Below are 13,209 nucleotides of genomic sequence, written 5' to 3'. Positions count from 1 at the left end.
ACAAGTTTCCATATCTCAAAGGGAATGCTGGGATTGATTTTGGGGGTAATTGCCTCCAAATTTTAGGAATTAGGGGCCAAAAAAGGGCAAAAAACATGCATTTTTCTAGTTTCATGACAATAACTTGTGTGTAAGTGTATGGATCTTTATGAAATTGTACTACAAGGTTCCATATCACAAAGGGAAAACTGGAATTGAGTAATTTTGGGGGTAATTGCCCAAAAAGTTAAGAATTAGGGGCCAAAAATAAGCATTTTTCTAGTTTCCAGACAATTTCTTGTATTCAGGTGTATGGATCTCTCTGAAATTGTATTACAAGGTACCATACCACAAAGGGAAGGCTGGGATTGATTTTGGGGGTAATTCCCTCAAAATTTTGGGAATTGGGGGCCATAAAAGGGCAAAAAAAAAAAGCATTTTTCTAGTTTCAGGACAATAACTTGTGTGTAAGTGTATGGATCTTTATGAAATTGTACTGCAAGGTTCCATATCACAAAGGAAAAGCTGGGTTTGAGTTTGGGGGTAATTGCTCTAAACGTTTAGGAATTTGGGGCCAAAAAAACAAGCATTTTTCTAGTTTCCAGACAATAACTTGTGTTCAAGTGTATGGATCTCTCTGAAATTGTACTGCAAGGTACCATACCACAAGGGAAGGCTGGGATTGAGTTTGGGGGTGATGAATCATTTGGGGGGGGGATTTTTTTTTTCTTTAAAATTTTCCATTTTAAATTGGTTATTTCTGATTTATATATAAAAGCTAATAATAATGATATGGTTTGAATAGGTAAATTAAATTTTTTTTAGACCACTTTCATTCTGTCAGAAACCTATGCTGTGTCAAATATTTAATTACAATCTAAATTCAGTGCTGTATCCAGCTTGAGTGTTGTGTCCATACTTGCCCCAACTGTTCAGGGTTCGACCTCTGCGGTCGTATCAAGCTGCGCCCCAGCGGAGCATTTTATTGGTTATTATCTTGAATATTATAGATAGAGATAAACTGTAAACAGCAATAAAGTTGAGTTATTGCCCTTTATAGTCATTTTTTTAACAATTTTTCGTAAATTTTTGTAATCTTTTACAAAAATCTTCTTCTCTGAAACTACTAAGACGAATTTAACCCATACTTGGCCTTAATCATTATTAGGGTATCTAGTTTAAAAAATTTGTCTGATGACCCCGCCTTCCAACCATCATGGCCGACATGGTTAAAAATAGAACATAGGGGTAAAATGCAGTTTTTGGTTTATATCTCCGAAACTAAAGCATTGAGAGCAAATCTGACAGGTGGCAAAAATGTTTAACAGATTTAGATTTATCTGTCCTGAAATTTTCAGACGAATCTGACAATCCGTTGTTGGGTTACTGCCCCTGAGTTAGTTTTACAGAAATTTTGCAGTTTTTATACGCCCGTTTACGGGACGTATTATGGTATACCGTCGTCTGTCCGTCCGTCGTCAACATGTCGGACATTAACTCAAAAATGCTTTAACCAATTTGCATAAAAATTTGGTGAATTGTTTATATCTATTGACGTGAGCTCCTTTTCCTTTTTTATAAAATTTAGATTTGACGTTTCCGAGTTATGGGGTTTTATTCATTAAAAAAAGGGGGATTTTCCAGTTTTCTGACAATAAGTCCAGAATGCTTTCACCAACTTGCAAGAAATTGTGGTGAATTGTTTATATCTATTGATATGAGCTCCCTTTCGATTTTTAAAAATTTTAGATTTTACGTTTCCGAGTTACAGGGTTTTATTCATAAAAAAAAGGGGGGATTTTCCAGTTTTCGGACAAAAACTCAAAAATGCTTTCAGCAATTCTTATGAAACTTTGGTGAATTGTTTGTATGTATTGTTGTCAACTCCCTTTAGAATTTTATAAATTTTACATTTTACATTTCTGAGTTATGGGGTTTTATTCATTAAAATAAGAGGTTATTTTCCAGTTTTCTGACAATAACTCAAAAATGCTGTCATTAATTCTCATGAAACTTTGGAGAATTGTTTATATCTATTGATGTAAGCTCCCTTTTTTGTCGAGCCTTCGACTTTTGTCGAAAAAGCGAGACCTAGCGATCCTACATTCCGTCGGCGTCGTCGTCGTCGTCGTCGTCGTCGTTGTCGTCGGCGGCGTCCACAAATATTCACTCTGTGGTTAAAGTTTTTGAAATTTTAATAACTTTCTTAAACTATCCTGGATTTCTACCAAACTTGGAAAGAAGCTTGTTTATGATCAAAAGAAAGTATCCAGAAGTAAATTTTGTAAAAAAAAAATTCCGTTTTTTCCGTATTTTACTTATAAATGGACTTAGTTTTTCTTCCAGTTAACATTACATACAGTCTGCACTTTAAGTTTTTAAAACATTTATTAGATTCATAAACTATCCTGGATTTTTACCAAACTTGGACAGAAGCTACTTACAATCAAAAGATAGTATAGAGAGGAATATTTTTATTAATTTTTTTCCTCATTTTTGTTGAGCCTGCGATTAACAGCAAAAGTAGGCGAGACACTGGGTTCCGCGGAACCCTTACGAATTTTATTTTCATAAATTTCTAATATGACATTGAGAATTAATTGATCTTTATTTGTTTATAGTCTGACAACAGATTTACTAAGTATTGCACAACAGCAAGAAATCTTTAATTGAACATAAATTCAATTCATATAACCAATTTCAAGTTCTTTGAATACATTTATTCAGAAACCTATAATATGTCAAATATTTAATTACAATCCAAAATCAGACCTGAATCAAGCTTGAATATTGTGTCCATTTTTGCCCCAACTGTTCAGGGTTGGACCTCTGCGGGCGTATCTAGCTGCGCTCAGCGAAGCAGTTTATTTGTTATTATCTTAGATATCATTATAATATCTAATATCTAATACTATTAATTTTGATTTTAACCTAATTTTACATGATTTCCAAAGCATCAGTAAATACAGGTGAGCGACACAGGTCCTTGAGAGCCTCTAGTTTGTATTTTACTGATACATTTTTTAAACAATTAAGAAGTCGATACAGTTTGTTACACATCAATTACTTTGTCAAAGCTTCATAGAATTTTATGAAACTTTGGCAGAAGTTTTTTTATGGTTAAGAGAAGATGTCTGAAGCAATCTTTTGAAAGTATATTTTATTCATAAAAAAGTGGATTTTCTAGATTGCTGACAATAAGCCCCAAAAAGTGCTTTGAGCAGTTTTCATGATAATTTGTGACTGTTTTATATACATTAAAATAACTTCCTTTTAGTTTTTATAATTTCTGATATGACATTGAGGAGTTATGGAACTTTATTCTTTGAAAAAACGACTGCGGTATCATGCGCTCATGGCGCAGCTCTTTATTTATCATGGCTTCACCTTAGATGAGTTTGATTATCCCTTTGGTATCTTCTGTCTCTCTTTTGTATTAGTTGTTGCATTTTCTTGTTTTAAGCTCATCTTTAACCTGGTTATATGCTCATTTTTAGCTCACCTGACCCAAAGGGCCAAGTGAGCTTTTCATATCACTTGGTGTCCGTCGTCGTTAGCTTTTACAAAAATCTTCTCCTCTGAAACCACTGGGCCAAATTTAACCAAACTTGGCCACAATCATCATTAGGGTATCTTGTTTAAAAAATGTGTCCGATGACCCCGCCAACCAACCAAGATGGCGGCCATGGCTAAAAATAGAACATAGGGGTAAAATGTAGATTTTGGCTTATATCTCTGAAACCAAAGCATTTAGAGTAAATCTGACATAGGATAAAACTGATTATCAGGTCAAGATCTATCTGCCCTGAAATTTTCAGACAAATCTGACAACCTGTTGTTGGGTTGCTGCCCTTGAATAGGTAATTTTAAGGAAATTTTGCAGTTTTTGGTTATTATCTTGAATATTATTATAGATAGAGATAAACTGTAAACAGCAATAATGTTCAGCAAAGTAAGATCTACAAATAAGTCGCATGACCAAAATTGTCAGTCGACCCCTTTAGAAGTTATTGCCCTTTATAGTCAATTTTTAACAATTTTTCGTAAATTTTTGTAATCTTTTACAAAAATCTTCTTCTCTGAAACTACTGAGACAAATTTAACCATACTTGGCCATAATCATTATTAGGGTATCTAGTTTAAAAATTTGTCCGATGACCCTGCCTTCCAACCATCATGGCCGACTTGGTTAAAAATAGAACATAGAGGTAAAATGCAGTTTTTGGTTTATATCTCTGAAACTAAAGCATTTAGAGCAAATCTGACAGGTGGCAAAATGTTCATCAGATTTAGATTTATCTGCCCTGAAATTTTCAAACGAATCCGACAACCCGTTGTTGGGTTGCTGCCCCTGAGTTAGTAATTTTACAGAAATTTTACAGATTTTTGTTATTATCTTAGATATCATTATAATATCTAATATCTAATACTATTAATTATGATTTTAACCTTATTTTACATGATTTCCAAAGCATCAGTAAATACAGGTGAGCGACACAGGCTCTTGAGAGCCTCTAGTTTGTTATTATCTTAGATATCATTATAATGTCTAATATCTAATACTATTAATTATGATTTTAACCTTATTTTACCTGATTTCCAAAGCATCAGTAAATACAAGTGAGTGACACAGGCTCTTGAGAGCCTCTAGTTTACATTTTGTTCAAATCAGAATTAATCAGCATCAGTGCATTGATTTGTAATATGGCATTTATTATGATACTGTGAGTTGTAATGTATTTTCATTTTCTATATTACAAAATTTTCTCTTTTTTTTTTACTAATTTAAGAATTTGATCGATTTTTCTGAAGCTATGCTTTGGTTTGATTTGAAATTTGGTATTTATTATATTTGTTGAGTGTAAATTGACTCACCTGGAAAAGTGTTTCTGAAATTTAATATTTCCATAATTATTGTCTCGCTTGACGGAGTCAAAAAGCGAGACATAGGTATGCCGACGTGTGGTGGCATCAACAATGTATTAGTTTGTGATTAGGTCTAGTTTATGGTGAACCACTAGTGGTAAGTTAAAGATATTCTTATGCAGTTGTATTAGTATTGGCATATCTCATTTCCATGGAGATTATTTGGTCCCGCCCCCTCAGTCATGGTCTATTGACTTTGAAACTTTTGCTTAGTTTTCATGTATTAGTTTGTGATTAGGTCGGTTCATGGGGAACCACTAGTGGTAGGTCAATGATATTTGGTATGCAGTTGTATTAGCATTGGTACATCTCATTACAATGGAGATTATTTGACCCCGCCGCCTTAGTTATGGTTTATTGAATTTGAAATTTTGCTTAGTTTACATGTATTAGTTTGTGTTTAGGTTTGTTTAAAGGGAACTACTTATGATAAGTCAATGGTATTTGGTATGCAGTTGTATTAGAATTGGCACATTTCATTTCCATGGAGATTGTTTGGCCATGTACCTTCAGTCATGATTCATTGACTTTTAATATTTGCAAAACTTACATGTACAAGTGTTGCTATTTTAATTTCAACATTTGCATTATCGAAATAACCAAAAAGCGAGACATATCTCTGTGATAACAGTTTATAATTATATATATATATATATACAAGTCTAAATTGAAAACAACGTTTAAACCTATGATTGCGTTGGATAAAAACCGCAATTTTTATACGTGTGCATGTAAAACAAATTTCTTGGTAGAGGGGTCTAACTACAGCACACAACATTTTCCAAAAGACCAAAAAAGTGAAAAGTATATTTTAACATGGATCTTAATTATTAATTTAATACCAAACAGAAAACAATAAACATGCGGAGAAGATGGTATACCGCAAACATGAGGTGCAAAAATTTGTACACCATATCCGGATTTCGACAATTAATGTCTCTTCAATGATGTTAGGGATCGAAACAGTATTTGGAAGGCCATATAATTTACCTCAATTTAGGATAGACTCTTGAATTTTAAAGAATCGAAATAGGATGAACGGATCATATAAGCCCGAAGGAAAATATAATGCAATCCCAAACGAAAAAAATATAAACAAGTCTAAATTGAAAACAACGTTCAAACCTATGATTGCGTTGGATAAAAACTGCAATTTTTATACGTGTGCATGTAAAACAAATTTCTTGGTAGAGGGGTCTTACTACAGCACAAACAACATTTTCCAAAAGACCAAAAAGGTGAAAAGTATATTTTAACAAATCGCATTTGACTAACAGGTCGAACAACTGAATGTTCTTAAACCCTGCTGACTGCAATTGACGATTGCCAAATAAATTGAACATGAGATGTGACATGGATCTTAATTATTAATTTTATACCAAACAGAAAACAATAAACCCGCGGAGAAGATGGTGTACCGCAAACATGATTGCAAAAATTTGTACACCATATCCGGATTTCGACAATTAATGTCTCTTCAGTGATGTTAGGGATTGAAACGGTAATTGAAACGGTCACAGAAAATATATACCACCTGCTGTGCACACCGTGACAATTGATAGTCTGTTAACGTCTGTTCAAAAACCTTTAGGAATTCATCATATCAGAACTAAATTATACTCCATTCCATTGTCAAAACTTTTTTTACTATTTCAAGAGGCACAAAATACTTCCGTTACTGATTCTCTCGTTCTGTTTTGTATAGATTAGTTGCAATAATCATGGACATTGCTAACCATAGACTATTCAAACCCGTATCGACTACATCCAAAAATGAGGAAACACGTAATTTTTTTAAGGTAGAATTCGCCAATAAAGGTTTAGATGCTGTAAATATTAGCAATATTTTCCATCAGAAGTCTGTACAAAAAACTATACCTGATTACTTCAAAAATAAAGCTACACCTGTTATTTCTATTGCATCCAAGATTTTCAACCACAAGAGAGTTTTGGAGGCCTTTAACCTCAAAGATGTGAAATCCAAGCCTCCGGATTGCTCATGTGCATCGTCACAATACAAGTATAGTCCAGCTGGTCATGTTATTACTGGTGACCTTGGCATCGTTACCAATGAACAACTAAAAGAGTTGTTAGCCAAGGGACCAACATATAGAATTCCCCAGCCCATCAACTGGAAAAAGAATTTCAAGTTACTGATGAATGCAGTTGAGGACTATGCAAGAAAATGGGTAAAGCGCGAACCAGACGAACCAGAACTGGACACTTTGTCCGAATGGAGAAAGCTATTCGATCATGCATTCAGAAGCGCATTCAAAAACTACGATGCAATATGAGCACAAGAGTTACTAACCCTTTCAAACATCAGGATTTTGTGGATGCTTTATCCTCTTTTCATGACAAATATGTCGTTGTTCCAGCAGATAAAGCCTCCAATAATATTGTCTTCATATGTAAAAACCATTATGTCTAACAACAGAGCTTGGAATTAATAGAACTACTGGTAACCCTACATATTCTTAAACATCATTTACCAAGGACGAAATTTTACAAAATCACAAATCTGTCCTTCTTTCTTTTGGTATCAACATCAAAGAAAACGAAGAAAATTTACCATCATTATACTGGATACCAAAACTACACAAAACTCCATATAAAGAACGATACATAGCTGGGTTATCAAAATGTTCGACTAAACATCTTTCTAAAGTACTGACTACTATTCTTTCTACAGTTAAAGATGGGCTTCAAAAATATTGTGATGAGATATGTTCTACCAGTGGTGTTAACCAGATGTGGATTCTCAAAAATTCGAAAGATCTACTGCTTAATCTATGAATACAATCTTTGCAATTTTGCAGCAACATAAAAACTTTTGATTTTTCTACGCTTTGCACTACTATTCCCCATGCTCAGTTGAAAAATCGACTTCACCATCTCATTAAACAGAGCTTTTTGTATAAAAATGGGAATCGTAGATACAAATTTCTTGTTTTGGGTTACAATAATTCATATTTTGTGAAAAACCACACTGAATCTACCAAAAAATATACTGAAGATGATATTATCAAAATGCTGGACTTTTTGTTGGACAATATATTTGTTGAGTTTGGAGGATGTTATATTTCAACAGACAGTCGGTATTCCAATGGGAACTAATTGTGCACCCCTACTGGCCGATTTGTTTTTGTTCTCGTATGAAGCAGAATTCATTCAGAACCTTCTAAAAGACAAAAAGAAAAAGCACCTTGCGAAATTCTTTAATTTTACTTTCCGATATATTGATGATGTTCTATCATTGAATAACCCATATTTCAGCCAATACTTACATCTCATATATCCCAGTGAACTTGAAATTAAGGATACTACTGATACTAGAAGGACTGCTTCATACCTTGATCTTTTCCTCAATATTGACACAGATAGACGACTTCACACGAAAATCTATGATAAACGGGACGATTTCAACTTCCCAATTATCAATTTCCCATTTCTCAGCAGTAACATACCCTCTGCCCCTTCGTATGGTGTTTACATATCTCAATTGATACGTTATTCTCGTGCTTGTTCACACTATACGGACTTTATATACAGGAGTGTGCTCCTTACACAGAAACTGCTCCAACAAAGTTATGAGGACAGATTAAAAATGACACTCCGTAAATTTTACGGAGACCATCACGAATTGGTTAGTCCATACGATATGTGTCTTTGTCCAAACTAACTAAGGACATTTTTACCACGTGTTAGATTGTGGTTTGTCATTACGTCGTCTGATCTTTTAATTACCGAACGTGACTTATTCCCGATTGTGACTGTTTTGCTGAGTGTGAAACCGCATTGCTATAAGACGTGTCACGGTACCTTTCTATCCCAAATTCATGTATTCAATTTTGATGTTATATTTGTTATTCTCGTCGGATTTTGTCAAATGTCTTAACGTCTTTTCTGTTATATTCGTGTGTTATGGTAAAGATTATTAATCACCCCCTTCATTTATTAGATTTTAGTTTGGTTCAACGAAATTTATACGATATATTTGGTTTACAGTTTGATTCAGAAGAAACACCGACATAGCTAGATAATACAATTAATTATCTAATTACTACCACAATTTGATATTAATAAGTATTGTAATTTTCATTGTTATTAATAAATGTAATGTCAGTATTACAAATCTAATCTTAAATCAATCCTAATCCTATCTTAATTTTGGAAAATATTTTTACAAATTCAAATGTGACGTCACTTTGTGTGTTTTTTTAGAATTTCAAATGTGACGTCACTTTGTGCGTTGATGCTTTGGCTAACTCGGCTGTGTATTTTTATATGTTGGATTAAGTTGTTTTATGTAATGTATCCGTTTTTATTCTGTAGTTAGTCCCCACTTCGGTTTTATCATGTATATCTATTATATAGTCATTTTATAAAATTTACTGTTTGCAAAATTATAAATTATTCTAAATAATAAGGATGTTCTTGTCCCAGGCAGAAAACCCTGGCCGTGTTAGGCGCAACTTTTTGGAAGTTTAGGTCCTCGGTACTCTTCGGCTTTGTACTTGTTTTGGCTTTCAAGCTTTTTTCTAGTACCTTTTGTTAGCTATTATTCGTGTGTTTCTTTGTCCTATATGTTCTCCCATTTATTTGTATTGTGGTCCTGTCATGTGATGTTGTCGTTTTGGTGTTGTGTTTTACGTTGTTATTAAAGCGGGAGGTTTGGCATGCCACAAAACCAGGTTCAACCCACCATTTTTTTCTTAAAATGTCCTGTACCAAGTCAGGAAAATGGCCATTGTTATATTATAGTTCGTTTCTGTGTGTGTTACATTTTAATGTTATGTTTTTGTTGTGTCGTTGTTCTCCTCTTATATTTGATGCGTTTCCCTCAGTTTTAGTTTGTAACCCGGATTTGTTTTTATCTCTATCGATTTATGAGTTTCGAACAGCGGTAGACAACTGTTGCCTTTATTTGGAAGGCCATATAATTTACTTCAATTTAGGATAGACTCTTGAATTTTAAAGAGTCGAAATAGGATGAACGTATCATATAAACCTGAAAGAAAATATAATACAAATTTTTGCACCTCATGTTTGCGGTATACCATCTTCTTCAATTGAAAATGAAAATGCAGTCAGCAGGGTTTAAGAACATCAGTTTTCCGACCTGTTAGTCAAATGCGATTTGTTAAAATATACTTTTCACTTTTTTGGTCTTTTGTAAAATGTTGTATATATATATATATATATATATATATATATATATATATATATATATATAAGAGCCTATAAATAGCAGCACATGACATACAAATCTATGGGAGTGTGGATTAATCAGTACAGAGATTAATTCAATTACACAAATAAAATTATAGATTGCCTAACAATGTAATTTTAACACACTATTTAGTATGTAAATATAAGAATGTTTAAAATATTTACAAAATGATGAAAATAAACGCAATATTTCGCTAGACTAACTAGCTTTATCAAGCGTGCATCTATCCAGGTGAAATCGGATGTAGATGATAAGAAACTTTTGCTGCTCAATGTATATGTTGCACTTGAATTTAGCTGCCTTGAAAATAATACATAATTTGGATGAAGTTCAAGATTTTTACAAAATTGGTAGTTGAAGTTAGCAACGTCCATTGGCCAATATTACAGGATAAAAAGGACGATGCTGTGTACTAAATTATTCTTTATCTTTCCTGTATCTTTTCTCATCTTTTTCGTTAAGACCATCAGGTTCTAAAGTGTGGAGTTGGTGGATCCAAAAATTTTCTCTTCTCCTTCTCGCCGTGGTGTCCCACTCGGTGTTGACTTCTATGATTTGGAAGGTAACATTATCAAAAGAATGTTTCGTTGAACGAAGATGTCTTGTGAGAGGACAGTTTTTGTTGGTTTTGTACCATGAACGATGGTTATTGAGCCGAATATTAAATTTGTCCATTGTTTCTCCCACATACTGAATGCCACATGTGTCACATGTTAATATGTAAATTGAGTTCTCCGTTTTACAGTTGGAATTTGAGTAGATGGTATAATTTTGTTTAGTAACGGAGCTGATGAAAGAACTGCTTGTATTGGCAGCTTTACAACACAAGCAGTTCCTTCGACCACATTGTTTGTAGCAACCGGGAGATGGAGTAGGCTGCTTTGCTAATACAGATGTCACTAATTTGTCACGGATGTTTTTAGGTCTTCTGAAGGCCATAACTGGTGGTGAGGAAAATACTTTTTTAAGATTTGAATCATTTTCATTTTCTATAATTTTCCAATGCTTCTGAACAATGGAAAAAATTTTGTAAAAATCTTGAACTTCATCCAAATTATGTATTATTTTCAAGGCAGCTAAATTCAAGTGCAACATATACATTGAGCAGCAAAAGTTTCTTATCATCTACATCCGATTTCACCTGGATAGATGCACGCTTGATAAAGCTAGTTAGTCTAGCGAAATATTGCGTTTATTTTCATCATTTTGTAAATATTTTAAACATTATTATATTTACATACTAAATAGTGTGTTAAAATTACATTGTTAGGCAATCTATATATATATATATATATATATATATATATATATATACAGCACAAACAACATTTTCCAAAAGACCAAAAAAGTGAAAAAGTATATTTTAACAAAACGCATTTGACTAACAGGTCGAACAACAAATGTTCTTAAACCCTGCTGACTGCCATTGGCGATTGCCAAATAAACGGATCACCGATGTAATAAATGGATCTTAATTATAAATTTAATACTAAACAGAAAACAATAAACTTGCGGAAAAGATGGTATACCGCAAACAAAAGGTGCAAAGGTTTTTGTACACCATATCCGGATTTCGACAATTAATGTCTCTTCAGTGATGTTAGGAATCGAAACGGTATTTGGAAAGCCATACAATTTACCTCAATTTGGGATAGACTCTTGAATTTTGAGGAGTCAAAATAAGATGAACGGATCATATAAACCCGAAGGCAAATATAATACAAGCCCAAACGAAAAAATATAAACAAGTCTAAATTGAAAAACAACGTTCAAACCTATGATTGCGTTGGATAAAAACCGCAATTTTTATACGTGTGCATGCAAAACAAATTTCTTATTAGAGGGGTCTAAATACAGCACAAACAACATTTTCCAAAAGACCAAAAAAGTGAAAAAGTATATTTTAACAAAACGCATTTGACTAACAGGTCGAACAACAAATGTTCTTAAACCCTTCTGACTGCCATTGGCGATTGCCAAATAAACGGATCACCGATGTAATAAATGGATCTTAATTATAAATTTAATACTAAACAGAAAACAATAAACTTGCGGAAAAGATGGTATACCGCAAACAAAAGGTGCAAAGGTTTTTGTACACCATATCCGGATTTCGACAATTAATGTCTCTTCAGTGATGTTAGGAATCGAAACGGTATTTGGAAAGCCATACAATTTACCTCAATTTCGGATAGACTCTTGAATTTTGAGGAGTCAAAATAAAATGAACGGATCATATAAACCCGAAGGCAAATATAATACAAGCCCAAACGAAAAAATATAAACAAGTCTAAATTGAAAAACAAAACTCAATACTCAAATATACGTGACTGTGTATATTTACATCCCAAAATGAGTGAAAAATAAAACTTAGTATTTTTTATTGATGCCGTTTGGATGATGTACATTTAGTTCCTTTATCCAAAAGCTTTCCCGAACCTGTCGCTGGGCATCACTCCAGTGAATGTTCTGTTCAATCACTAGGATCTTCATGCGGTTAAAGTCATCAAGTGTATGACCAGACTGTCTGAAATGCTGAGAAACTGGGAGAAGTGGCTTCTTAGAGATATCACTCCTATGGCCATTGAGGCGTTTGTGGAAAGGCTGCTTTGACTCACCAACATATTGGAGGCCACAAACCGAACATTCTAGAATGTAAATAACATTCATACTTTTGCAGTTAACATTGCAAAATATCTTATAGTTATTTTCGGTTGCCTTACTGTGAAAAGTTGATGAGTGATGCATCTGTAGGCAGCATTTGCAGCGTTTTTCATCACACGAACGACATTCTCCAGAAGTACTTCTATTATCAGACACTTCAGCCCGCACCAGCAGGTTACGCAGACTATCGGGTTGCATAAAAGCTATCATGGGAGGCTCGGGAAAAATCTTGGATAGTTTGGAAATCTTTTCAACTGTTTTCCAATGCTCACGAATGACACCGAAGCTGTTTTTGAGAGATGGGTGGTAAGTAAGAACACATGGAGTCCTTTTATTTTTCTTTTTATATTTGTATTCTAACAGTTTACTCCTTGGAATAGTTTCCGTTTTCTGAAAGCCTTTTTGGA

At 33.6% G+C, this 13,209-nt stretch overlaps 1 long non-coding RNA gene across 1 annotated transcript; it reads left to right on the top strand.

Annotated features, from left to right (window-relative positions):
* Nucleotides 1-1,127: 1,127 nt before the first annotated feature.
* Nucleotides 1,128-4,479, top strand: LOC127729090 (uncharacterized). Its single transcript, XR_007994515.1, has 2 exons — nucleotides 1,128-1,227; nucleotides 4,188-4,479. It is a non-coding gene; the product is annotated as an uncharacterized LOC127729090 (long non-coding RNA).
* The last annotated feature ends 8,730 nt before the right edge of the window (nucleotides 4,480-13,209 follow it).

Source organism: Mytilus californianus, unplaced genomic scaffold (assembly GCF_021869535.1).
Source record: "Mytilus californianus isolate M0D057914Y unplaced genomic scaffold, xbMytCali1.0.p SCAF_2, whole genome shotgun sequence".
NCBI lineage: Eukaryota > Metazoa > Mollusca > Bivalvia > Mytilida > Mytilidae > Mytilus > Mytilus californianus.
The sequence above is the reverse complement of the archived record's forward strand: the minus strand, read 5'-3'. Positions and strand labels throughout refer to the sequence as shown.